A 23153-nucleotide genomic window follows, 5' to 3' on the forward strand; every position below is an offset into this window, starting at 1 on the left:
AATGGGACATAATAGAGAACCCAGAAATAAACCCAAGCTTGAATGGTCAATTACATACAAAGGAGGCAAAAATATACAATGGGGAAAAGATAGTCTCTTCAATAAATGTTGCTGGGAAAACTAGACAGCTAAATGCAAAAGAATGAAACTGGACCACTTTCTTAAACCATACACAAAAATAGACTCAAAATGGATTAAAGACCTAAATTTAAGACCTAAAGCCGTAAAACTCCTAAAAGAAAACATAGACAGTAATCTCTTGGATATCGGCCCCAGCAATATTCTTCTGGATCTGTCTTCTAAGGCAAGGGAAACAAAAGCAAAAATAAACTATTGGGACTACATCAAACTTTTTACACAGCAAAGGAAACCATCAACAAAATGAAAAAGCAACGTACTGAATGGGAGAAGATATTTGCAAATGATATAGCTGATAAGAGGGTAATACCCAAAATATATAACTCATACAACTCAACACCAAAAAAACCAAATAACCCAATTAAAAAACGGGCAGAGGAGGGGTGCCTGGCCGGCTCAGTCAGTGGAGCATATGACTCCTGAGCTCAGGGTCAAGAGTTCGAGCCCACGTAGGGTGCAGAGTTTACTTAATAAAAGAAAATTAAAAATAAACTTTGAAAAAAAAATGGGCAGAGGACCTGAATAGGCATTTTCCAAAGATGACATATAGATGGCCAAGAGTCACAGGAAAAGATGTTCAGCATCACTAACCACCAGAAAAATGCAAATCAAAACCACAATGAGACATCACCTCCTACAAGTCAGAATGGCTAGTATCAAAAAGACAAGAGATAACAAGTGACAAATAACCCAATTAAAAAACGGGCAGAGGAGGGGTGCCTGTCAGGCTCAGTCAGTGGAGCATGTGACTCCTGAGCTCAGGGTCAAGAGTTCGAGCCCACGTAGGGCGCAGAGTTTACTTAATAAAAGAAAATTAAAAATAAACTTTGAAAAAAAAAAATGGGCAGAGGACCTGAATAGGCATTTTCCAAAGACGACATATAGACGGCCAAGAGTCACAGGAAAAGATGTTCAGCATCACTAACCACCAGAAAAATGCAAATCAAAACCACAATGAGATATCACCTCCTACCAGTCAGAATGGCTAGTATCAAAAAGACAAGAGATAACAAGTGTTGGCAAGGATGTGGAAAAAAGGGAACCCTTGTGAGCTGTTGGTGGGAATGTAGATTGATGCAGCCACTTTGGAAAACAGTATGGAGGTTGCTCAAAAAATTAAAAACAGATGCCATATGACCCAGCAATTCCACTTCTAGGTATTTACCTGAGGAAAACAAAACATTAATTCAAAAAGATACATGCAGGGGCGCCAGGGTGGCACAGTCGTTAAGCGTCTGCCTTCGGTTCAGGGCGTGATCTCAGAGTTCTGGGATCGAGCCCCACATCGGGCTCTTCCGCTATGAGCCTGCTTCTTCCTCTCCCACTCCCCCTGCTTGTATTCCCTTTCTCGCCGAATGTCTCTCTCTGTGTCAAATAAATGAATAAAATCTTTAAAAAACAAACAAACAAAAACCCAAAAAGATACATGCACTCCTATGTTTATTTGCAGCATTATTTATAATAGACAAGATATGGAAGCAATCCAAGTGTTCACTGATAAACGAATGGATAAAAAATATTATATACATTATATATATAATATATATATTATATATAAAATATATATATAATATATATATATGTTAATATATATTTCAGTTTAAATGTTAAATATAGAGTATGCATGACACACAGAGTGACCGTCATCATGGTCTTGGAATCCATAGAAACTCCAGCACAAGGCTCAAGGGAGAGACGTGTTCTGATGTAAAGAAAGAGAGAAGACCAGAAGGCAGAGGAAGGCAGACCCTGGAAGCAACCACACAGGGAAGGACTCTGCCTTAACATGTGTGATGGTGTGTGTAGTCCTGGGGACGGGGATGAAAACAATTGGGGTACAGAGGGTGAGGGAAATGTGCTAAAACACAAGCTTTGCCTAATACCAATCATGGTGGGAAATGCTCCACCCCCTACTCCTCCCCTAATGCTGTTCCCAAGTGTTCGCACTCTCTCTCTCTCTCTTTTTTAACATAACTCAATATATTACTTCATAATATAAAAAAATATGAAGCTTAGAACTGGATCACTTGGCCCTTTCTCTTCTTACCTCCTCCCAGTTCAAAATGCTTGCATCTCTTAATAGCCAGTATTCTCTTAGATCGGCAATTGGGCTCAACCCATTCAAGCCTCAACACAATCTTTGTAGTTTTAGCCTTTTTCCGAAAAATTGCCTTAGACTGCCCACCATAGCCACTCTGCTTCCTGTCATAACGCTGCTTTCCCGGGGCATAAAGAGAATCTTTGCCTTTTTCGTACTGTGTTACTTTGTGGGGTAGGGGCTTGCCACACTTCTTGCAGAAAGGCCAGCGGGTTTAGGAACGTTCACCATGTTTGTGAGAGCACCGTCGGCATGGAAAGAAAAGTGCGCACTCTCTCTCTTACAAAAAAAAAAGAAGTATAAACTTCAAGTTATAAAACAAATTAAGTCATAGGGATGAAAAACACAGCATAGGGAATACAGTCAATAACATTGTAATAACTTTGTATCGTGATAGTTGGTAACTACACTTAACTGCACATTTCATAATTATATAATTGTCAAATCATTACGTTGTACAACTGAAACTAATATAATAGTGTATGTCAATTATACTTCAATTTAAAGATTTTATTTATTTATTTATTTGAAAGAGAGAGAGAGAGAGAGAGAGTGAGAACAAGCAGGGGGAGGGACGGAGGGAGAGGGACAAGCAGACTCCCTACTGAGCAAGGACCCTGGGATCAGGACCTGAGCCAAAGGCAGACGCTTAACAGACCGAACCACCCAGGCACCCCTAAAATCTCATCTAATTTGTACTTGTTACTTATCTTCTTTTTGTTAGACTATACACTTGTAAAGTAGGGACTATATCTTGTTTATCTTTATATCCCCAGAACCTACCCTAAGGTCATGTCCATAACAGCTACTAATCAAGCAACTCTTTTAGGTACTAGGGAAGGGACTGCCGAAAGCCTTTGCCTAGCCCCTTTAATTCCCCTATGGATTATACCCTCAATTCCTACAATTCTTTGGCTTCCTTGGGCTCCCTTCTTTGTTTCCACCTCCTCCCTTACTCTGCTCCAGAGATGTTCATTCACTAACGGTACTCTCTGGTCTCTTCCCTGGCAGGTGTTCCAATGCTTCCTTTTTCTCTCTCCCCACAGCTATATTATCTAAACAGCCTCTGCATCACTTATTCTGTAATTAATAAAGGGTAAAGGGAGGCTGAATTTCTCGACCATTGATCTCATACCTATTCATGAGAAGTAGAACCCTCTGGAAAAGAGAAAAGCAGGTAAGACGGTAACCAGAACATAAAGCCTTCAAACATAGTTCCATCGTTAAGGAAATCCTGTAGATACATTTGTACAATCAGCTAACATCTCACTGGGGTTTGGAGAGGTTCAGAAACTGCTGGGGAGAAGAGGGAAGCATGATGGGCAGCTACATGTTAATTTTTGTTTTGCAAATTTCAGGGTTCCCCCCCACCTCTAATAAACATCTTCATTCTCTCCCAGAGCAGAGACTCAAAAAGGAAGAGAATATGAAGACCCAGAGCCTAAGAACTAAGAAGATACAAGATCACAGCTACAGATTTTAAAGATGGAGAAGGAAGAAGGTCAGATGCACGTCTTCCTTGAAACACAACCCTGTACAAAGTGCCCTCTACCCTGAGCAGCGTCTCCCCAAGAGTGGGAATTGCTGGTAGAACATTAACTACCCAGGACCTGAAGGAAATGGAGCCCTCTGACGTACCTCTCTACTCATTCTCCCCAGGCTTCCTCTGAGAGGAGAACAATTCAAGGTCATATTCCCAGCCCCAGTATTTTATGGGTTTTTTTCCTGTAAAAAAAGGCTGAGGGGGATCACAAAGCAGAAATGGGACACTGGAGAAAGTCACATTAAAAAGACCTACTTAGGGGCACCAGGGTGGTTCAGTCAGTTAAACCTCAGATTTCGGCTCAGGTCATGATCTCAAGGTCCTAAGATTGAGCCCCACATCGGGCTCCGTGCTCAGTGGGGAGTATGCTTGAGATTTTCTCTCTCCCTCTCCCTCTGCCCCTCCCCCTGCTATCTCTCTCTCTCTCAGACAAATAAATAAATCTTAAAAAAAAAAAAAAAGAGCAGCTTAAGCATGCTTTGTTTAAAGGTCAAAGTCTTGTGAAGCACGCCAGTCTCCCTTCACTGCCTCTCTCTGTCAATGAGCCTCGCCCCATCTGAACCCAGAACTCCTCTTGTCTGGGGACTAGAGCTAGAAAGGAAAAGGGGAACTGGGAATAGGAAGACAAATAAATACAAGCAAAGTGGGAGGTCCCCTGCAATACTAGGTGTGATTATTAAGGAAGTGAAACTGGTCTTCTTGTAGGGTTCAAACTGGTTTTGAGAGACACTACATGAAATACCAAAATGTTTTGAGTAACAACAGAACTCTTGGAATAAATGTATAGCCACCCAGGACAACTACTTTTTTTTTTTTTACAGGACAACTACTTTTAAGGTGCCCATATTTATCTGGATATGATATACTTGTAAAAGGAATCCTAAAAACCCAGTTTGAGTCTCATTAACTTTATTGTCTTACCTTAACAGGACCAAGGAACAATGTGATACTACCAGGAGGTTATCAAGCAGGAGGCTGAGGAGAGAGGAAAGAGCAGGGAAGACAGGAGTGTATGTGGTGGCAGAGATGTTGGAGATGAAAAGAGAAGAGCCAAAGAGAGGTGTAATATAAAAGGATAATACATTCCTATTGTAAATACAGAGAGGGAAGCAGTGATTTAATTATGGCTAAAATCAGTTACGAGGCCAGCTCCCCCAGTTGAAGCTTTCCTGCATGACTCCATCAGCCAGCGCTGTGTGGTCCAGGGGTACGGCGGACTGGGAGTGGAAATGGGCAGAACCAGACACTAACTTCTCCCACTTCCGTTTAAACCCAAGAAGGGCTTTATTCTCCTGCACAGGAGAACTGGACTTTGCACATTTGCTGGCTACTTTACATTAGAGAAATTTGAATAATGTCAATTCTTCCCAGTCAGCTGTAAAACTTGCCTGCCAGTAAATCAATAAATTAAAGAGCAAGTTATTAGTGCTTATGTGTTTGTGAGCTTATTCTGTAAAGCAACCTGTTCTTTTTATTTAAAGATTTATTTATTGGGGTGCCTGGGTGGCTCAGTCGCTAAGCGTCTGCCTTCGGCTCAGGGTGTGATCCCGGAGTCCTGGGATTGAGCCCCACATCGGGCTCCTCTGCTGGGAGCCTGCTTCTTCCTCTCCTACTCCCCCTGCTTGTGTTCCCTCTCTCGCTGGCTGTCTCTTTCTCTGTCAAATAAATAAAATCTTTCCAAAAAAAAAAAAAGATTTATTTATTTAAGAGAGAAAGAGCATGTGCATGAGCCCAGGTGGGGGGAAGGGCAGAGGGAGAGACAATCCTCCAGCACACTCTGCTCTGAGGAAGGAGCCAACGCAAGGCTCAGCCCCAGAATCCCAGCACCCCAGGACCATGACCTGAGCCGAAACCAAGAGCTGGTCGCCCAACCAACTGAGCCACCTAGGCGCCCCTACAACCTTTGTTCTTTAGAACCTTAAGTCCTGGGCCGCCGGGCTGGCCCAATCAGCAGAGCATTGGACTCTTGATCTCAGGGTCATGAATCCAAGCTCCAAGCTGGGCATGGAGCCTACTTAAAAAAAAAAAATCTGAAGTCCTCCATATGACCCAGCAATTCCACTCCCAGATATATACCCAAGAGAAATAAGAACTATGTCAACACAAGAGCTTGTACACAAATGTTCATAAGCAGCATTTGTGCTGGCCAAAAAGTGAAAACAACCCAAATATCCGTCAACTGATAGATGGAAAAACAAAATGGGGTGTGTAATGGAATATCATTTGGCGATAAAAAGAAATAAAAATAAAATACTGATATCTGATATAACATGGATGAATCTTAAAAACATCATGCTTAGTGAAAGAAGCCAGTCACAAATACCACAGATTGTATGATTTTATTTATATGAAATATCCTGAATAGGCAAATTCATAGAGACAAAAAGATTAGTGGCTTCCAGGGGATGGAGAGAGAAGATGGGGATGAGGAGCGATTGCTAATGGATATGGGGTTTCTTGTCGGCATGACGAAAATGTTCTAAAATTGCAGTGACAGTTGTTATGCCATTCTGTGAATTACTAAAAACCACTGAATTATACACTTTATTTTTTTTTAAAGATTTTTATTTATTTATGCGACAGAGAGAGAGACAGCCAGCGAGAGAGGGAACACAAGCAGGGGGAGTGGGAGAGGAAGAAGCAGGCTCCCAGCGGAGGAGCCTGATGTAGGGCTCGACCCCATAACGCCAGGATCACGCCCTGAGCCGAAGGCAGATGCCCAACCGCCGTGCCACCCAGGCGCCCCCTGAATTATATACCTTAAATGGATGAATTGTATGCCATATGAACTCTATCTCAAGCTGTTACTTAAAAAGAAATCTAAAGGTCTCAAAAAGGATGGTGTCAGCCGGCTGGAGTTTAGGTACAGCTCTACTACCCCATTAGCCCGTTAAGACCCACAGTCAGGCTGTAACACTGCAAAAATATGAACTTTTGCTTTAATTAAAACAAAACAAAACAACAAAAACTGATATCAAGGCCTTGGACCTCATTTGTGCTCTCTCCCTACCAGCTCTATACCACTTGTTCAAATGATTTAAGAAGAAAGGTGTCCTAAGTAACTATGGAAATCATTCGTTGATACCACAAATATTTATTGAGCATCTATTATATGAAAGGTACTGTTCTAGGCCTCAGCAATTTAACACCTCATCCCTGCCTACAAGATGCTCACAGTACATTCATCAGAGGGTCTCAAGAGACCATAGTAAGTGCTACAAAATGGGTAAGTGCTGGGCACCTCAGGAGCATAATCGCAGGTTGGTGTGTTAGTGTAGTAGATTACAGAAGTAAGGTACGAACCAAAGCCTGAAAGATAACTCAGGCTGATAGGAAAATAAAGAGGCATGACAGGAGTGGTGTAGGCAGACAGAATAAGTACAAAGGCCCAGACTCATAGAAAGCAGGGAATTTCAGGAATTAAAGTAGTTTGGTGTAGCTGGAGCATAACATGTAAGAATTGGGATGGAGGGCGGGACTGGGACAGAGGAAGCTGAAGAAAACTGAGGTCTTTTAAATTTGTAACAGGACAAAAAACTTGGAAGCCATGCTGAAGAGGTCAAAGTGCAGCCTGAGGGCAACAGAGAAGGAGTGGAGGGCTTTAATAAGGAAAAGGATGGGATCAGAAGTTTGGTTGATAAGGCCACTCCAGCTGCATTGTGGGCAGGGGGACTGGGAGGGGACCCAGAATTAATTAGGCTGGAGGCAAGGAAGGGAATCAGAGAGATGTTGCAGGGATCCGGCGTAGCAAATGATGGGGGCCTGAGTTAGCAGTGTGAGTTAGGTAGGAAAGGAGGGGACAGGTTAGAGATATGTAGGAGGTGGCACTGTCAAGACTGATAACTGACCAGATGGGGGAATGACAAAGGGAAGAGGCAGGGTGGTGGCAGGTTACTGGCACAGATCACTGTGGGCTACCAGCCCACATATATTAATATAATGATAACTATTATTATTTTTAAAGAACCAGGTTTGGAAGTAAGACAGTTCGGGACATGCTGCATATTCAAAAGCAGATACACAACAGACAGCAAAGATACACAACTCAAGAGAGATGGATTATGACTGAAGTCACAGAGAGCCTGGTGAGTACGCAGAGGAAGACAGGAGGGCACAGGACAAGACAGGACTCTAGAGACCAATGGCATTTAGGGGACGGACAGATCAGAGGAGGTGGCAAAGAGAACTGAAAAGGAATGGCTAGACTGGTGGGGAGCCACCAGAGTGGGGGCCATGGCAGCAGTCTGAGTGAAGCAGTGGCCAGCAAGGGCAAGGGCTCTATGACATCACATAAAACGAAGGTAAGAAGAGTTTATCTTATTTGAGAATAACTTCACCTTTGGAGACCTTGGTCAGAGCAGTTTTGGTTGCACAACGTAGGAAGAAAATCAACTCTGTGATACTGAGGAGTGGATGGGAGATAAGCAAATGGGAGATACCGGTTAAAAACAACACTTTAAAGAAGTTTGTCTATACAAAGGAAACGGTGCTAGAGTGGAAGTCAGCAAGAGGAATAGGGTTCAAAAAAGAGATTTTTTGTTTTAAAGATTTATTTATTTGAGAGAGAGAGAGTACAGTGGGGAGGGGCAGAGAGAGGGAGAGAGAATCTCAGGCAAAGTTCAGAGTTCAATCCCATGATCCTGAGGTCGCGACCTGAGGTGAGACACAGAGTCAGATACCCAACTGACTGTGCCACCCAGGCGCCCGGAGGGATTTTTTTTTAAATGAGAAAGACCTAAATATATTTAAATATGGAAGCAGATGCAAGGAGTTTATAGTTTTATATTATGATCATGATCTTTCCCCTAAATGTTCCCCTTCCTTCTTATAGGAAACCTGGAGAAAAAAATCTTACAACAGGCGAGGTGCTAAGTATTTTAAGACAGAGCAGCCTCAGTGCAGATGTGACTAACCAACATGTTTGCAAACAGGGTGCCTCTCATGCCTCCACTGACATGTGTTCTCCTCAAGTCTTTATTTTATAATAAATAATAATATTTTTTATGATTTTCTCCATCATCTTTAAAACAGTCTATATTCTTCTAAAATGAGCCTTTCAAAACCCTAAGTATTTGCTAACTTATAAAGATCCAGTGGAGACATGCAAACAGTTTCCCTTTCCTCTCCTTCCCTTCTTGTGTGGGCAGCAGAGTCTCCACCCCTATTTCTGTGGGAGTGCTTACTTGCTACTGTTCTTAGAGAAGCTGTGGTTTCAGAAATGGAAAAGGGAAGAATCTGCCAAAGCAGCAAGTGCATAGGAAGTCCTCAACCTCGGGCTGACGGTCAGAAGGCTGTCTTGCTGCCCACTGGGCAGTTACTCAAAGATATCATCCCCACTCTGCCTAAAAATTTCACCCCACTTTATTAAATTACTTGATATTCCACCCAATTCATTTAGCAAATGATCCTGAGAAGATTAGAGAGCTCTCAGCTATACATGAATTACTTGAATGGTCAGGCTGCTTTCCCCCACCACCTACCTTGGACCTACCACACTGAGCTGGGGCTCTGATGGGGGGGATTGGGAAGAGGACTCAAAAGCAAAGAAAATTTAGGCCTTACGTGAGAAGCAGGGTGCGCCTCAGTCAGATACTATAGTGGAGCGCTGATGGAAGCATCCAAGTCCTATGTGGCTGAAATCTTGGAAAAGGGAGAAGAGTTCACATGAGAAGCATTCAGGAGTTGAACAGGTATCAAAGGTAGGCATCGTTGTTTTTTGGGTTTTTTTTAAAGATTTTATTTATTTATTTGATGGAAAGAGAGACAGCCAGCAAGAGAGGGAACACAGGCAGGGGGAATGGGAGAGGAAGAAGCAGGCTCCCAGAGGAGGTACCCGATGTGGGGCTTGATCCAAGGACCCCGGGATCACGCCCTGAGCTGAAGGCAGACACTTAACGACTGAGCCACCCAGGCGCCCCAAAGGTAAGCATCGTTTTAAAAGTGGCCTCATGTTAATCCAATTCCAGGTAAGGTAGATCAAACTCTTTTTCTTTCTCTAGAATATTTCTAAAATCCAGGACCTAGGGGCGCCTGGGTGGCTCAGTTATCTGGGCACCTGCCTTTGGCTCGGGTCATGATCTCGGGGTCTTGAGATCAAGCCCTGTGTCGGGCTCTCCACTCATGGGGAGTCTGCTTCTCCCTCTCAGTCTCCCTCTGTGTTCTCTAATAAAAAATAAAAGCTTTAAAAATAAATTAATTAAATTAGATAAAAAATAAAATAAAATCCAGGACCTAAGTGTATTGGTCAAGGTTCTCCAGAAAAACAGAACCAATAGGATGGATATATATCTTTTTTTTTTTAAGATTTTATTTATTTATTTGACAGAGACAGCCAGCGAGAGAGGGAACACAAGCAGGGGGAGTGGGAGAGGAAGAAGCAGGCTCCTAGCAGAGGAGCCCGATGTGGGGCTCGATCCCAGAACGCCAGGATCACGCCCTAAGCTGAAGGCAGACGCTTAACGACTGCGCCACCCAGGCGCCCCAGGGATGGATATATATCTAGATACAGAGATTAGATAGATAAATAGATAGATATAAAGAGAGATTTATAAGGAATTAGCTCACTTGATGAAAGAGGTTGACAAGTCCCAAGATCTTTAGGGTAAGTCAGCAAGCTAGAGACCAGGGGAGCCAATGGTATAGTTCTAGTCCAAAGACCAGCAGGCTCCAGACCCAGGAAGAGCCAATGTTTCAGTTCAAGTCTGAAGGCAGAAAGAAGCTGATGTTCCAGACAACCAGGAAGAATTCTTTCTTACTCAGAGGAGGGTCAACCTTTTCGTTCTATTCAGGCCATCAACTGATTGGATGAGGTCTACCCACATTAGGGAGGGCAATTTGCTTTACTCAGTCTACCAATATAAATGTTAATCTCATACAAAAACACCCAGAAATAATGTTTGACCAAATATCTGGGCACCCCATGGCCTAGTCAAGTTGACGTGTAAACTTAACCATCACACTAAGTCAGTAATACAGTTCTGTCACATGGTTCATTCAACATTTACAAGGCCCTGTGCTATGAGATACACATAGCTAAATTAGATCCCTTCCTTCTAGTGGGAATGAGAATGATAACCCATTTATAATTCTAGTAATAGCATTAAGTACCATGAGGGGGTCTAAACGCTGAGATGTTCAGGGTAGGGCGAGACTATTTCTTCCACAGGGTTTCAGGGAAAGAGTGCAGCATTTCAGTAGGGAATTAAAGGATAATGGTAATGGCATAAAGGAGCAGGGCATTCCTAATGAAGAAAAGAAAGGCAAAGAATCAGGAAAACGTGCTGAGTCATCTAGTTTAACTGTAGTTTAAAATATATGAGGAACAGGAAGCCTAGGCAACTCAGTTTGTTAAGCATCTGCCTTCAAGTCAGATCATGATCCTGGGGTCCTGGGATAGAGTCTTGTGTTGGGCTCCCTGCTCAGCAGGAAGTCTGCTTCTCCCTCTCCCCTGTTTGTGCTCTCTCATATGTGCGCTCTTTCTCAAATAAATAAAGAAAATCTTTTAAAAGTTAAAATAAAGTATATGAGGAGAAACAAAAGCAATCTATATAATGGTAAGTGGTAAAGGGAACCCAGAGCTTCCCAATCTCCCCAACAGGACTTTCTAAGAACCTACAACTTTTGGCCTATAGCAGTTCTGAATTGTTTCAATTCAGCTTTTCAGTATTTCTGAGAAATAACTTCCCATTCTGCTAACTTCTCCCATCTCCTTGAGTTCCTCTCCTCCAGTCCTCGGTATGCCTAGTTACCTATTAGGCTACAGGTTTAAAAGGCTTTTGAGGGGGCCAGCAAGCAGGGGCCACCAGTGTGGCGGGGAAGTAGGGCCATGGAGAAGCTGTGGCGGGTCCTGAGCAGCCAGAACAACCCACTTCACGGGTCCTGGATGCCTCTGTCCCTTAGTGTCAACAGCAGGTTGAAGTGGTTGGTCATCTGCTTCGTGTGCAGCACTTCCTTCTGTATCCTTAAAACCATATTGCTGTGGCTTCCTGGTGGCATAAAGCTTTTTACAGCATTTTATACCCTTGGAAATAATGCTACATTAGCCAGAGCGTGCTTTTTAATGCGACCCATGAAGCAACTGAAGAAAATGATTGAAACAACAAGATTGATTGCAACGATTATTATGCTTCTGTGTTTCATATTTACCTTGTGTGCTGCTCTTTGGTGGCACAAGAGGGGACTGGCCTTATTATTCTGCATATTGCAGTTTTTGTCAATGACCTGGAATAGTCTGTCATACAACCCACATGCAAGGGGAGGCTGTTTGCGTTCCGTCTTGTCGCTTCTGGTCCTCTAATGATCCTTATACAAAAATGTAAATTTTAGTATATGTACATTAAAATATGATATAAAAGGCTAAATAAATAAATAAATGGCTTTTGAGGGGGAATCAGCACCTAATCAATATTTACAACATATTTCATAAAACATATTTCAAGTCCAAAACAATGAATTTCAAATTCATAAAACAAATATCTACCATCACCCACTATGTATCATGCATTGTGATAAGTCCTGGGAATATAAAAATGAATAAAAATAATGTTTCCTGGGGCACCTGGGTGGCACAGCGGTTAAGCTTCTGCCTTCGGCTCAGGGCGTGATCCTGACGTTATGGGATCGAGCCCCACATCAGGCTCCTCTGCTATGAGCCTGCTTCTTCCTCTCCCACTCCTCCTGCTTGTGTTCCCTCTCTCGCTGGCTGTCTCTATGTCGAATAAATAAAATCTTTAAAAAAAAAAATAATGTTTCCTGCCCTAAAGGAACCCACTGTTCACTTTGGAACAAAGACTCATCACAAGATGGAGAATGTCTTTGGAGACATCTTGAGAAAGGCCATGCAAAAGATATCTTCAAGGTCAGTCCTAACCTGGAAAGCAATTTCACCTGGTTTGTGACTACAGGAGAGAGGGTACCCACCCTACCTTCAAATCAGTGCCCGGTAGCTGCTAGCACCAGTCACAGCAGTGGAGCCAACCAACGCCCACCAAGTGCCGCCAAGTGTCAGGCATCGAGTTAGGCTTGGGTGATACAAAGAGTGAGATATCTAAGAAGCATTTCTGAACCGCCTCCTGTTGACCAAGGCGCTATGGCAGGTACTAGAGACGTGGTCCCTCAAGATGGAAAGGAGCATCCTAGAGAAGCAGGATGCAGCAATCACCTAACTCACCTATCCTGTTCCCGGGGCTCCCTCGCGGGATTGCCCTGGGTTGTAGCTCATCTTCCTCCAACACACTGATTCCATTTTTTTTCCACTTTGATAGTCAAAGTGATCTCCAAACACAAATCTGATCATGTCAATGCTCTGCCTAAAATCTAGGTGTAGCTGTCCATCACCCTGAGGATAAAACCCAAACTTCTTTACCCAGCATGTCACGCTCTTNCTAATGTTCCCTGCTTATTTCTAACCACCGTCCCTCTGTACTCTCTGTTACAACATACTCAATCACTTGCAGTTCCCTGAATATAGGACCCCTCACACCACTGACTTTGCTCATGCTATTCCCTCTGCCTTGAAGGCTCCTTCCTCAATTTTTATTCCTCCTTTAGAATTTTGCTCTTGAAAAAAGAAAAAGGAAAAAAAGCCTTGTCTGACTGGTCTCAACAACTCCACCTAATCTCAGATGAATTATGAGACCCTCCTCTGTGCTCCTGTAATACCCCATCTGTCCCTCGGTCACAACACTTGTCATTCTGCTCTGTAACTGCCTGTTTATCTGACTCTCTTACGAGACCATGAGCTCCTTAAGGATCACTAAAACCTTTCGTTTTCATTCCCATTATATGCCTAATATAATGCTTAGTATCTAGGAGGCATTCAGGAGACTAAATACTTATTAAGAGATTGAATGAATGGGTGGATAAAAATATCAAGCATTTACTGGAATCTGTGTGTGAGGCACATGGAAGAACCTTCAATTTAATGAATATAATGTTGGTGATTTTTTCTTTTAAAAAAAAGATTATATTTATTTACTTGAGAGAGAGAGAGTGTGCAAGCAATCACGAGCAGGGGGAGAGGCAGAGGGAGAGAGAAAGGGAGAAGCAGACTCTCTCCTGAGCAGGGAGCCCAGCGTGGGGCTCCACGTGGGGTTCAATCCCAGGACCCTGGGATCATGACCTGAGCCTAGGGCAGACGCTTAACCAACTGAGCCACCCAGGGCCCCCTGTCAGTAGTTTTGGGCAGGTACTTAAAAAGTCAAACATAGATAGATACAGCTTTAAGTTGCTTTCAGAGGAGTGAGAGAAGTTAAATGTATACTCAGTCAGATAAAGAATAGGGTATAATGACAATGCAATCATGCTATTAAAGTTACCAAAAGGGCAACGGGAAGGCCATAGCCACCACCACATTGTTTAACAGAGCTATTCTTATAACCACCCTAGTTACACTGGCTAGGTAAGAACAAACATTATCTACTTAGTTCAGCCAAGACTGACTAATTTTTCAGCAGGAACTAACAACAGAAACAAGAAAAGAAAAAATACAAAAGAATTTTTTTTTCAAAGACAGACATTTTCAGCCAAGGACAGCCAGAGCCTAACCAGGGAATTCTTACTGGACACCACACACCGAGGTCTGAACTTCCTTGGACAACAGATCTACTTCCTCAGGCCCCTAACTGGCTCGCCAAAGATTTGGCCTTAGTTTTCACTCCCTTTCAGGAAAACTTGGCTTGCGCTGTGTGTAAACCGGCAGGTCCAGATGGTGGGGGGGGGGGAGGCTTCGTTCTCTTTCTGCCCTCTAGGCTCCTCTCCCGAACTTTAGCCTGGCATGAGCTCACTGGCAGCCGCCTCCCTTGCTCTACCTCTAATTTTGAGACCCTGAAATTTCTCCTGAAATTCTGCCTGAAACTCACCTTTCTCTTTTTTAAAAAACTTTTCTTGGGGGGGGCACCTGGATGGCTCAGTTGATTGTCTGACTCTTGGTCTCAGCTCAGGTCACCATCTCAGCCTACATTGTGCTCTGCGCTCAGCACGGAGCCTGCTTCTCTACCTCTGCCCCCCCCATTTGAGTTCCCTCTCTCTCTCTCTCTCTCTCTAAAATAAATAAATAAATCTTTTAAGAAATAATCCTGTTTGGAATATTTATCTGCCTTCTCCTGACCTTTGTCAAGGATGATTCTATCCTTTAGGGGTATTCAATTTGTTTCCTCTCCTTCCCCTGAACTTATGCTGCTTGGTCTCCTCTCGGATATTTTCCTGGAATGCCCCTCTGCCTTCCTCCTAACCCCTGTGCACATTTGTACAGTTCACTTGTTCAGGAAGCGTTCTCTGAGCAGCCTAGTCTACAGGGCAGCTCTCCTACCTCTGAACTCCAAAAGCTTCATGTCTGTTACACCTGAGGCCCTGTTACATTATATGCTGTCCCTATGAGGTTGTGACTTATATGTTTACCTGTCTCATTACCTCTGACCCCACCCAGACTGTAACCTCTTTAAAGGCAAAGAATTGGGGATGCCTGGGTGGCTCAGTTGATTAAGCGTCTGCCTCCAGCTCAGGTCATGATCCTGGGGTCCTGGGATCGAGTCCTGCATCGGGCTCCCTGCTCAGTGGGAAGCCTGCTTCTCCCTCTGTCTGCTGCTCCCCCTGTCTGTGCTGTCTCTCTCTCTGACAAATAAATAAATAAAATATTTAAAAAAAAAAAGGCAAAGAATTGCATTTTATATTCCCCCCATCCGCCAACTGCACCATGACTGAGGACAGTTACTGAGCACCTACAGTATGTGAGTTGCTGTTCTGGTGCTTTATATATGCTTTTCACTTGATCCTCACAATTTTCTCATAAATGAGAAAACTGAGGGTCAGAGAACATGAATAAAAGGCCAAGGCCACCCAACTAAAAAGTGGCACACCCATGAAGGGAATCCAAAGCCTTGTGGCTTCTAAGCCCAGCTGGCACCTCGAGTGGGGCAGGCGTGCCGGAACCACTCACTGCTGACCAAACCGTTCCCGGGGCCAGGCAGAGAGCCAAGGTACACAGCACCAGGCAGCAAAGCCACCGTGATACCCCCCTTCTCTGAAGCCCACATCTGGGTCTCCCTGGCTTCCTGGCACTAACCCTTCACCCTGTGCCAACTTAGACAGTAGCCCCACTCTGTTCCAGAGGTGGCTTATTGGAAGCCTTGATTAAACGCATAAGACGTCAGGAAGCAAGAAGTCAAGCTCCTCGGAACCAGAGTCAGAGAAGTGGTTCTTGAGGCCTGGCTGGCTGGGAGGGAGCCCCTCCCTATGGCCACCCAGTTTCAGCTCTTGTGTTTTCCTTTCGGGGCCTGTCAGGCAACTTTGGGATTAAAGGGACAAGACTTTTGCCAACAAGCCCTGTCTGAAAGAGACAGATCGGTAGAAGCCCTGACACCCTATACGCCCCAGGTTAGCAGGAGGACTCCTGTCCCTCCTGCCTCACCCGGACCCAGGGCCACATCTGCCACCTGCCCACACGGCAGCAGGCTTCTCCACTCTGGTGGTAACAGGTACCATTTACTGAGTGCCTACTATGGGCCAAGCACTATACCCAGTGCTTTAAGTGTTCATCTCAATGACTTCTTGTTAACATGCTGTGAATACAAGTCTAGTACACTGGTTAAGGACACAGGCTCCAGGGTCAAACTGCCCAAGTTCAGAATTGCAGCTCCATCACTTACACATTGCATGAACTTGATCCTGCTATTTACTTCTCTGTGCCTCGATTTCTTCATCTGAAAAATGGCAACTTCACTGGCACTGAATTCCTAGAGACGTATGAGGATTAACTGAATTAGTGTAAGGTGCTCAATGCATTTTACTACTATAATAACTACTGTGGAGGCATCACCTCCATTTGACAGGAGTGTAGCAACTGGGTATTAAGAGAGCTTAAGTCACTTGCCAAGGTCACGCAGTTAATGAAGAACAACGTGTGAACTTAAATCCAGGTCTGGTCTCCCTGACTCCAAAGGCACACGGACATCTCAGAAATCCCAGCACTTGACGCCGCTCTCATAGGGAGCAACCAGGCTAGTGAAAGAGCTACGAAAGGACCTGGGCTGGTGCTAAGCTCCCAGGGTCAACCTGGAGAAACAGAAATGTGCAGGGCCCAGAACCGACCCCAAGAATGTAGGGTCTGGAAAAATTTCACTCACCCAACCTCCAGTAATTTTATGCAAGTGACCAAAGGCAGTATTGAAGAGGAAAAGAAGTCACAAAAGGACATCATGAAGCCTTAGCAAAATGGTTTTTCCATAGAGAGGGGAAGTACTACCCGAGTTCACTTGGTGCCTCCCAAGGGTAGAAGGGATATGAGCTTAGTGTGAGAGCCTCAGAAGAAGTTTTGGCACCAGGCAGTCTGAGCATTTTTGTGCATCATTCTCTCTACCCCACCCTGAGCTACCGCCAACCTCCTGGTCTGAATGGAGTGAAGTAATTGTAGTTCCTTAAAGATAATTCTGCAGGGCCTCACACTGCCCTCCCTTCTCACTCCTGATGTTCTTCTTCTTCCTCTTTTTTTTTTTTAAGATTTTATTTATTGATTTATTTATTTGAGAGAGAGAAAGAGAGAAAGGCTGGGTGGGGCAGAGGGAGAGGGAGAGAGAAAGTCTCAAGCAGTCTCCGGGCTGAACGTGGAGCCCAAAATGGGGTTCAATCTCATGACCCTGAGATCATGACCTGAGCCGAAACCAAGAGTGGGAAGCTTAACCAACTGGGCCACCTAGGCGTCCCTCATTGCTGAGTAGCTAACCAATCTTGCTTCCAGGGCCCCATGGAACAGACACTCATTGTTCATCTCTGGGAAAGCTTGAGGGCATGCTCTTAAGTCGTGAGGAGCTGAGAGACAAGGTAAGGGACAATCGGAGGTGCCATCCCCACCATGTTATCTACCATAACATTTCCGAAGGAGCCCAGTTTCCTACCTTCTGTGATCACTGTGCTCCTGAGAAGGAGAGTCAAGACAGTACAGGGAGCTGGACTCCTGCCCCTCTCTCCTGCATCTGCCGTTCCAGCATCGACCACTCCTGTCCAGTTCTGAGAGCTCTCAAAGACTTCCTGGTGAGAGAGTTGGGAACTGAGGGAATTGGGCCCAGAAAGCCTTGTCCAAGAAAAGACCAATTATTAACAACTCAGGACAGGGAGTGAATTTCATTTATCCTTGAAAATTTAGCTCCTGACAGTTGGTAGTAGGTGACAGTATCAGTGAAATTAAATTATTCTTAAAGGTTGGAATGCCTAAAGATTGGTTAGAAACAAGCCAAAAACTTGATCTGTTTCCTGCTTGTCAACTTGTCTCCAATCGTCCCAGAACAACATAATACCTCTGTCACCAAAGCTCTCCAATCCTCTGGATCCTACTCACAAATCCAAGGGTGGCGATAGCTAAATAATCAACATCTCATTTCTGAGAACCAACCTCAATTGCTCAGGAAGGGCCGGTGTTTCATTCTCCACCTCTCCACAACCTCACAGATTACACACCCAAGAATAAAACAAGGTGAATTTCAGACCAGATTAAGGAAATTTCTAACATTTTTTTAATCAGCCCTCTGACAACACGTTACCAGTATGTTGCAAAAAAAACAGAAACAGAAAGAGCAAACCAGTTCCTGAATCACTTCCTCTGAGCATCAACCACCTTGACCCCACAGTCTGATCCACAGGCACACACCCAGGCCCTTGTAACACAGGCGTGCACATTCCCAGCACTCACTCTAAACTAAATGGTAGCCACACACAAGCCATCAGGACACCACATGACTCATATAAGTGTACCGTGAGCCCCCAGACAACGTTAGGAATATAAGCCCATCACACTCCAGCACAGATGAATGCTGGGAGCTAGAGCATGCACATGCATCCCCGTGGCCTGTGTGTTCTGTCCGGTTCTGTGGGGAAAGAGGACAACATGGAGTGGAGACACTGACGGCTATGAAAAGAATTTCCTGCTATTTGCTTCAGGGAACCACAGGCAGGAAAGAGCCAGGAAAGTTATCCAAATAATCATAGCCCACTCTGAAACTGAATGTGATGTCCGGGGAAGGTTATGGAGGAGATGGAAGAACAGGAAGGAAAGTCAAATCAAACCAAACCATGAGAATTCTGTGCAATGGCAGGGAACCCCCAACTAGGCCCTCCTTCCCCAGGGCCAAGGGGAGCTCCTGGCTCCAAAGACTTTCCTCACCACACCCACCGTGGACATCTTCAGGCCACTGAAATAAACACGGAGCTGTGCAAGAAGAGACACAAACAGAATTTCCAACCTGCTCTTTTGGGGAAAGGCAGGCATGTGAGACAGAAGCAGCATTCAGGGCTCTGCCACAGCTGCCCCTGCCTTCCTGCTATTAATCACAAAATCAGAACTTGAGGGCAAGAAGGAACATAAAAGATTATCCCAACCAAATTCAACTTCAGATAAGAAAACCAAGTCTAGCGTAGATGAGTGATTTTCTCAACACTTAGCTCACACACTACTAAGCACCAGCTCACCTCACTCCCAGCCCAGGGCTCTCCCACTCCTTCTGGATCTCCTGGAGGAGGCTGGTGTGGGAATATCCCCCAAAGTGAACTCTATAAAACTCCCTTGTCCTCACTCAAGGTAGGGGTATAATTGGATCAGCCCTCCAAACTCACTAGGGGATGAGAAGAGGATTGGCATTTTCTCCTGCTTATCTGCATTGCCTGACTTGGAGCCTTAGGGAGATTAACCCCCCATTTCAGAACAGCCCACTCTCATGGGTGACAGGGCCTCTGTCCCGGGCTGTGGCTCCACTGTCCCCACTGTCCCCACTGTCACAGGGTGGAGCAGCTAAGCTGCATGGAGAGCTCTACGTGCAGTGCCACAGCCCCCACAGAGCCCCGAGCCCCTCCCTTGTTCCCCTGCCCTCCCCGAGCCTCTGTTCCACCCAGGTGGCAAGTCACCCCGGGGGACAGGCAGAGAAGTGAAACCCACCATGAGGGGGAGAAGCAAATGAAGGGTGAAAGGAAAATGTGAATAAAGGACGCTGCCTCCAAATGCCTCCCTATCATAAATGTCAGCGTGATTTCATCCATTCTCGAGATGGAATGTGCCCCTCCAACAGCCCAGAGGAAGAAAGCAAGCATAGACCGCATTGTCGATTCACAGAGGGACGAGACCCAAACAGCGGGTGACTAAAGAAGCCAAGATTCCACTGCCTTCCAGAACCCAGACCTCCAGCCCCCACTCAGTAGTCTCAACTATCAGTGTTTGAGAAATTCTGCTCTCCGTTGGTGCAGGGTGAGACCCATCGATCTCAATTTTTAACAAACATCCCTGATAATTCTGATACAGATGCTCGAGGACCATCTCAGAATCTCAAAGAAGTCCTACTTTCTCACTGCCCCGCCTGGCACCAAGTGGCTAAGAGCACAGGTGGTGAAGTCCCCAGACCTGGCCTCACTCTGGCTCTCGCACACGAGCTGCAGGGCGCTGGGCAGATGACTGCACTTGAGCCCCTGCATCTGTAAAATAGGGCTCATAAAAGTACCCACCACATGTGTTATTATGGGGAGCACATGAGGTGATCTAGTTATTTACTGTGTTTCACACTCTGCCAGGAAGGTAGTAAGCACACGGTACTTGCTGGGTACTAGCTGTTCTACTAGTTGTCAGTTGCACTATAATTAGTAAGCATACCACATTTGTTGGCTAGTACTATTTTATATTGCAATACGTACATATAAAACTAATTACTCCCAAGAAGTTGACAGGTCGAGTAACTTTTAAGCTATAGGGTTTCTAGAGCTAGCCACTTCACTATTAGCTTAATCCTAAATTACCTCTTCCCTGTGCCCTGCTAGTCTCACCACTCTCTTCTGCCCCAGGACGCTGGACGCCGGGCTCTCAACGAAAGTTTAAATTTACATTGTGCGTTTATGTTTTATGAAGAATGTCAAGTGTTTTGTAGGGTGTGTTCTGATTGCCTACTCTTCTCTATTAACTTTCTCCAAAGCCCTTCCTTGCCTTCCCTCCTTTCCACCTCTCCCCTCATCAACCCACACCCCCCATTTTCCCAAAGGCTTAAAGGCAGTTAATATGTGACCCCCAGACGGAGAATATCTATCTGGCCGAAACCCTGAAAAATCCCTCTGATCAACAGACAAGGTTGATGGAGAATAGTGCTCAGGCCTTCGTACCTATGGCCTTGTGCTGAGGGGAGCACGCAGAGCTGAGGGACAAGCTCTGGGCAAGATTCTTCTCGGTCGCTGCCTCCACCCTTCCTGGCCCCCGCCTGGCCTCCTCCTAGAGCTTCTCCCCTCTGCCCATAATATTTCCACCTGGACAGTCCACAAGCATCTCATCCAAACATACCCAAAACTGTGGTTAGCGTCTCAGTCCCAAGCCAGCCTATCCCTCATCCTTATCTCAGGGCTAATGGCACCCGACCCACGCAAGAGCCCAAACTAGACTCCGCTCTGAGTCATCTTCAGCTTTCCCCACCTGCCATCACCCGCTCTGGTCACTCACCAAGGCCTGCCAGTTCATCAAATGGATCTCCTGCCCCTGCACTCCCAGCTCAGATCTCAGACTCCCAGGCGGACTCCCCGCAGCTGCAACAAACCAGCTGCCAGAGCACGTGTCCCGAAATACAATCTGACCAGGTCACTTCCCACTGAAAGCCTCTGGTAGTTCCCCACTCACAGGACTCCAAACTTCTTAGGCTGGTTGTCAAGACTTGCACAATTTGGGAGGGCCCTTCCCCTCCTACTGCAAAAGAGAGACCCAAAATAAGACCAGGCCAAAAATATCCACCACTCCACTCTAACCGAAGAGGCCAGCCACCCAGGGAACATGTCGCCTGTCACCCAGACATCAGCCAAATTTATTTTATCTGATGGTGGATCCTTGGGCCCTGAAGGGATGATATGGACTTTAAGGAGGAAGAGAGAAGGAAGGCATGGCCAGGGTGTTCAAGCCGCGGGGCCTGTGCTCCAATAGCCAAAGCTCCTCGTAGACCTTTAATCACTAGCACCAGGGCCCAGGTCCCCAGTCCCACAATTCTGCTTCTTCAGCTAAGAGGCCTAGAAGACTCTCCCAAGCACAACCGTGTGGGATTCCCATAATCTTCCCTTTTTTCTGGACATAACTCAGGACTCCCTACTGTACCCCACAAGCCTGCAGATTCCCAGATGACCTGGGAGGAACAGAACAGGAAGGCTGGAGCTTTGGCACCAGTTCAGACTGGAACTCCAAGGGCCAAACACTAGAGCCTTTGACTCTAGGGGGAAAAAAAGGCCCATTGTCTGGGTGGGTGGAACCAAACCATAACAGCAGCAAGAAAACCAGTTTCGTGCCCGGAGATGGGGACTTGGCCCTCAAATATCAGAGTGGAGGGGGGAAGGAAGAAAGGAACACATACCTTAAAAGAAAACAGAGGCAACTGCAACAGTCTTACTCACTCCTGGGTTTTGTTTTCTGTTGTGTGTTTGTTTTCCCTCATATAGAGCTCTGCAGGGCCTCTTAGTCCCCCAGGGTCTAGGAGGACCAGGAAGAGGCGTGGCTCCCTGGAGTGTGGAGGAATCAAGATGAGATTTCGATGACTCCATTATGAGACTGTTAGTGGAAAAAGGAGCCACTCTATCATTTCCTTAATTGCTGGTGAAAGAAAAAAAAAACACAAAAAACAAAACAAAAAAACTCAGAGCTAGCTACACATCAACAAAGGAAAACACATGCCCTTCCTGCAAAATACTAGGCATGTATACAGGACAGGGGGACCCTGCCCACCCCAGTACTGCAAGAAACAGGAGGGAAAGAGCAGAAAAACCTGAGCCTTAAACAACAAATATTTCTATGTATGTATGTATGTATGTATGTATGTATGTATGTATGTATTTGAGAGAAAATGAGCTGGGGGAGGAGCAGAGGGAGAGGGATAACCAGACTCCAAGCTGAGTGCTGAGCCTGACTTGGGGCTTGATCCCACGACCCTGAGATCACTACTTGAGTCGAAATCAGGTGTCAGTTGCTCAACCAACTGAACCACCCAGATGCCCCTAAAGAATAAATGTTTCATGAGCACATTCTCCCCAGATACCACGTCCAAAGCTACTTGATACTATTCTGAGTTGCCCAAGTGTCTTGGTTCGCCCGTAACAGGTCTCTGACCTTACTCCTTGATGCCTAGAGATTTGTTCCTTTGGGTTTGATCCACTGAGGTGATGGGCCATTTAGATTGAAGGACAAAGTCTCATACTTACCCTCAGGACAGAGTCTACTGCTTCTAGGCTTGGGGGCGGGGGAGGGAGCGATCTACTATTCTCCCTTCCTGCCCTTGCACCAGCTGTTCCTCCGCCTCTCACACCCTTCCTTCTCCTGCCCTTACCTCAGCAAACTCAAATGACATGCTCTCTCAGACACCTTGAAGGGGCTCCCACAGGCAGATG

At 45.3% G+C, this 23153-nt stretch overlaps 1 protein-coding gene, 2 long non-coding RNA genes and 1 pseudogene across 9 annotated transcripts in view; 1 reads left to right on the forward strand and 3 right to left on the reverse strand.

Moving 5' to 3' along the window:
• The window catches only part of CEACAM1 (CEA cell adhesion molecule 1), a 39943-nt gene extending 31157 nt beyond the window's left edge, over positions 1-8786 (forward strand). Inside the window, exons 10-11 of the transcript XR_005835748.1 lie at positions 3637-3737; positions 6793-8786. The gene's annotated coding sequence lies outside the window, so the exon portion shown is untranslated. The remainder of the gene's footprint in view (positions 1-3636; positions 3738-6792) is intronic.
• Positions 1-23153, reverse strand: part of LOC121103488 — a 120204-nt gene that overhangs the window by 53199 nt on the left and 43852 nt on the right. The gene's annotated exons all lie outside the window — the stretch shown is intronic.
• LOC103680160 lies at positions 2048-2467 on the reverse strand (annotated as a pseudogene).
• Positions 8056-21375, reverse strand: LOC103680161. The gene is made up of 6 exons (XR_573067.2): positions 21235-21375; positions 17669-17801; positions 16424-16510; positions 11925-12080; positions 9342-9419; positions 8056-8181 (listed from the first exon to the last, which is right to left on the reverse strand). It is a non-coding gene; the product is annotated as an uncharacterized LOC103680161 (long non-coding RNA).

Source organism: Ursus maritimus, unplaced genomic scaffold (assembly GCF_017311325.1).
Source record: "Ursus maritimus isolate PB19 unplaced genomic scaffold, ASM1731132v1 scaffold_19, whole genome shotgun sequence".
Taxonomy (NCBI): domain Eukaryota; kingdom Metazoa; phylum Chordata; class Mammalia; order Carnivora; family Ursidae; genus Ursus; species Ursus maritimus.